Raw genomic sequence first — 5701 nt, 5'->3', positions numbered from 1 at the left:
GAAAGGGTTACTTTTTTTAATACCAACAGTGGTCAAGAAATGTCTTTCTATTAACATGACATTTAATGGAGACAAGAAGAAACTGAAAAAATTAGACATGCAGCTAGCTAGGGAAAAGGTAAAAGAGACTGATAATAAATGGTTTTCAATGATAGAAAAAGTACATCATTAAACGGATGTATAATCAATTATTTGACAGTGCTGTTACATAAAAATATGGATATTTAAAGTGCCTCTATTTTCCCAACAAAAAAGAATGGATCATGACATTTTCAAAATACTCATCTATGATTATTTCCTCAAACTAGATTTTGAGAAGTGGAATATGTAAAGTTATTATTACCTCATCAATGGGAAAAAAGTTAAAAAATTTTTAAAATGGTTGAAAAGAAAATTTAAACAATTTACACTTTCACTACCATTGTTTGGCTCTTCATCTTACTGACTTTTAGCCAGTGTTGATTGTTACTGAAGACTATTTATTTTCTGCCTTAAATGCTGTTCATATGAAAAGAAAAAATGGAAAATTCAGAATTTTTTGTCTGATTTCTAATCATATTACTTGGTTTACTTCTGTGAGTTATTTCTGTTTCAAAATTTTTCAGAGTGATTATTTATATAGTAAAAAAACAAAACAAAACGAAAGTTGGCTTTTACAGGAAGGTGGCCAAGACAGCAGAGTAGGAAAACCCTCAACTCACATCCTACCACAGCCACCACATAAGGCATAGCCTTACAGCCAATGGGACCTGGACCCAGCCCCACCTACCAGCCCAAAGTAGTCAGCCTGGTCCCAACAGAAAAGTACATTCAGCCTATACAGGTGGCACTCCTAGAAATACGGCTCTGATGACCAGAGGGGAGTGTGCTACTGGGCCCCACTGGACATCTCCTACATAAGGTCACTTCTCTGATACTGGGAAATGTGACCAGCCTACTTAACACACAGAAATAATCACAGAAGATTGGGCAAAATGAAGAAATAAGGGAGTACGTTCTAAATAATAAAAATTAAAGAGACAAATCTCAGAAAAACAACTAGATGAAGTGGAGATAGGCAATACACCTCATAAAGAGTTCAAGGCAATGATCACCAAGAGGCTCAGCAAACTCAAGGGATGAATGGATGAGCCCAGTGAGAATGTCAACAACAACAGAAAACATAAAGAAGAACCAAGCAGAGCTGAAGAATACAGTAACTGAAATAAAAGATTCAGAGGAACAGATCAGTGATTTGGAACACAGAGTGGAAATTACCCAAGCTGAACAGAAAAAAGAAAAGAAAAGTATTTTAAAAAATGAGGATAGCTTGAGACCTCTTGGACAACATCAAACATAGTAACATCCATATTATATGGGTCCCAAAAGGAGTAGAGAGAAAGACGGAACAGAGAACTATTTGAAGAGATAATAGCTGTAAACTTCCCTAACCTGGGGAAGGAAACAGATATCCAAGTACAGGAAGCCATTGCCATAACATGGATGAACCTAGAGTGTATTATCTTTAGTCAAGTAAGTCAGAGAAAGACAAATACCGTATGATTATATTCTACTTATATGCAGAATCTAAAAAACAAAACAAATGAACAAATATAGGAAAACAGAAGCAGAAAACAAACAGATGGTTGCCAGAGGGGAGGGGGTTGTGGGGAGAAAAGAAATAGGTACGTGAGAATAAGAAGTACAAACTTCCAGTTACAAATTAAATGAATCATGGGTATGAATTGTACAGTGTGGGGAATACAGTCATTAATTATGCAACATCTGTCTATAGTGACAAATGTTAATTAGACTTATTGTGATGATCATTCTGACATACATACACACAGCAAAAACTATGTTGTGCATTGGGAACTAACATAGTGTTGTAAGTCATTTACATTTCAAAGACAAAGTCATAGAAAAAGAGATCAGATTTGTGCTTCCCAGAGGCAAGGGTGGAGAGAAGGGCAATGGATGAAGACAGTAGAAAGATACAAACATCCAGCTCTAAGATAAGGAAGTTCTACGGATATCATGTATAAGTTGATAAATATAATTAACAGTGCTGTATGTTATACGTGAAGTTTTTAGAAGAGTAAATCTTAAGAATTCTCATCAGAAGTAATTTATTTTTTATATTTAATTTTGTGTCTATATGAGATGTTGGATGTTCACTAAACCTACTATGGTAATCATTTCATGCTGTACATAATCAAATCATTATGCTGTATACCTGAAACTTACACAGAACTGTATGCCAATTATACCTCAATAAAACTGAAACAAGAAGGAAAAAATTGTAATATGGGAGAAGAGTAGGTGATTCTTTGATTACTGATTATATGATATTGATGATATTGTGATGAAAATATCTTTCATCTGTTCATTCTAGCCAAGCCTGTGTTGAGTTACACTTAGGATTTTATTCTTAGTAAGTAAAAATACTACATAGGTAAAGAGTCTAGTTTTAGTCTTCCAGGAATGAGAACAATAGTATCAGCATATCTATCTGTTCACAGGAACTAAAAATGTTTTCAAATAACTAATACACATATTGATTTATAACTCCAGCTACCCTGGGTGTTAAAAGATACAACACTTGTTGAGATGTTCATGCATTTCACTTTCTTTTGCTGCTCAAAGAAATGGGCATTTTCAATATTCACTTTTGCCAATAAATTTAAGTATCTTAATTCAGATTACACTTTTCCATTAGAAGAGTTTTATAACTTGATTTACTTGTATCTTTTATTAAACCATTTGTGGATGTACTGTCAAAATTTACCTTGGTACTCCTCAAACTGTGTTGAATGCTTTCTGGTTTCCTAGGTATTAGACTTAATATGATTATTTTAGTTTGATTAGAACACTCTTTGCCTTAGGAATCATACATATCTTTTTGCTGCTCATCATAATTAAAATTCATCAGATCCTTCCTTTTCATGGTCTCGAGATTTATTATAAAATATGCTAGAGGCATGGGATTCTCTATGAGAGAAACTCTCATTATTACATTTTTCTCCCTTTGGGAAGATGAAATATATTTTTAGGAGCAACTGAGACTTTCCAATTAATAAAAAGTGCAATAATAAAACTCTTGTGGCTTTGGTGTCAATCGAGCTTAAGTTCAGGATTCCTAGGCAAATATTATAGAAAGAAATTTCTTACATGTTGATAATTTATATATCAAGGTAACATATATTCAAATTTACTGTATAAAAATATAAATACTTATTTAACCAAATGAGACTGCTTCAATGGATTTCTGAAATTGGAAGCCCTTATCAGATAATACGCAATTTAGGATGCAAAAACACTTTAAAGCTAGTGCTAATTATTCAGCGTAACTGAAGAGACTTTGATCTTTCTGAAGACAATTTATGTTTTGAAAAATTAAGGTCATGCTAGAGAATGCATAACACACTTAGCAATTGTAGAATTTTTATATATTATTATGCAAAGTAGAATAGAAAATATGCAGAACTCACCTTGCTGTGCTTCCAGCTAGTCATTTCTTACCACTAAATCATGGAAGGAATCCTTACAAACTGGACACTAAGTTTATTTTCTGTCCCATCCCCATTGCAGACTCTTTTTTTTTCTCTTATTTTATAGTTAAACTTCTTTACTCCTAAACCACTTTCCCCATTTTTCCTGTTTAGTTTGTTCCAAGAGTGCCTATGGCATATGGGAGAAAGCAACAAATCTATAGAGTATTAATTTGTTCAAATTTTGCCAAAGAGAATAATATTGAAATCTTTCTGAAGTTTTTACATTTCCATGCATATTGAAGGTCATTAGAAAGGCTTTGAATTTCACAACTTAAAGTAGTACCAATAGGCTTTACTACATTGTGTAGAAATCTTTTCCTTTCAGAATGTCTGCTATATGAACCAAACTCATTCAGGGAAATCATTACAATGCTACAAATAATAATTAACATTTACTGAAAGCTTCAGAATAGCTAAGCAAAAGTATTAGCTTTTTCACTTCACACCCTCATCCTCTAGAGTTTAGTATTATGTTTAATTCAATTTTATACATGAGAAAAATTAGATATAGAGGGATTAAGTGGCTCATCCAAGTCTCTCAAACCCACACCATTCATTGAGTTTAAAACCTGCTCAGTCATTATGCCGTACAGTACCTTTAAGCAAAATCTTAAAATTAGGGACAGAGTAGACTGTTCTAGGAGAACATTTTTGAGATGTATGTTAGATAATGTTTTGCCTATATTTTCTTCTAGGACGTTTATTGTATCTTGTCTTATGTTTAAGTCTTTGATCCATTTTGAGTTTATTTTGTGTATGTTGCATAGAAATAAAAGCAAGAATAAACAAATGGGACCTAATGAAACTTACAAGCTTCTGCACAGCATTGGAAACCATAAGTAAAACAAAAAGACAACCTACGGAATGGGAGAAAATTTTTGCAAGTGAAACCAACAAAGGCTTGATCTCCAGAATACATAAGCAGCTCATATGACTCAATAAGAAAAAAAATAAGCAACCCAATCCAAAAATGGGCAGAAGACCTAATCAAGCAATTCTCCAAGGAAGACATACAAATGATCAAAAAGCACATGAAAAAATGCTCAATATCACTAATTATCAGAGAAATGCAAATCAAAACTACAATGAGGTATCACCTCACACCAGTCAGAATGGCCATCATTCAAAAATCCACAAATGACAAATGCTGGAGAGGCTGTGGAGAAAGGGGAACCCTCCTACACTGTTGGTGGGAATGCAGTTTGATGCAGACACTGTGGAAAACAGTATGGAGATTCCTCAAAAGACGAGGAATAGACTTACCATATGGCCCAGGAATCCCTCTCCTGGGCACATATCCAGAAGGAACCCTACTTCAGGATGACACCTGCACCCCAATATTCATAGCAGCACATTTACAATAGCCAAGACATGGAAACAGCCTAAATGTCCATCAATGGATGACTGGATAAAGAAGAGGTGGTATATTTATACAATAGAATACTACTCAGCCATAAAAACTGACAACATAACACCATTTGCAGCAACATGGATGCCCCTGGAGAATGTCATCCTAAGTGAAGTAAGCCAGAAAGAGAAAGAAAAATACCATATGAGATCGCTCATATTTGGAAACTAAAAAAAAAAAAAAACAAAAAACAAAGCATAAATACTAAAGAGAAACAGACTCATAGACATAGAATACAAACTTGTGGTTGCCAAGGGGGCAGAGGGTGGGAAGGGATAGACGGGATTTCAAAATTGTATAGATAAACAAGATTATACTGTATAGCACAGGGAAATACACACAAGATCTTATGGTAGCTCACAGAGAAAAAAATGTGACAATGAATATATATATGTACATGTATAACTGAAAAATTGTGCTCTACACTGGAATTTTGACCCAACATTGTAAAATAATTATAAACCAATAAAAAATGTTAAAAAAAATAGAGACAGAAATTATATAGCTCCTCTTTGTTTTGGCTGTCACATTTGGAAATGCCATTTCAATACCTTGACCTTGCCTGCTCCATAGATCTTGCCCTCTATTCTGCTTCAACCATTTACTAGATGACTACAGTAGAGATGTCTATACCCATAATTAGATCTTCACTGCAAGCATCCCACTCTTCAACCAGCACTACTTAACTTCACCGCTTACTCCTGATAGTATCCTATCTCCAAAATCATTTGACCCTCTGGGACTAAGAGTACATTTACTG

The sequence above is a fragment of the Camelus bactrianus genome, chromosome 15 (assembly GCF_048773025.1).
Source record: "Camelus bactrianus isolate YW-2024 breed Bactrian camel chromosome 15, ASM4877302v1, whole genome shotgun sequence".
Classification (NCBI taxonomy): domain Eukaryota; kingdom Metazoa; phylum Chordata; class Mammalia; order Artiodactyla; family Camelidae; genus Camelus; species Camelus bactrianus.
This window is presented reverse-complemented; position numbering follows the sequence as displayed.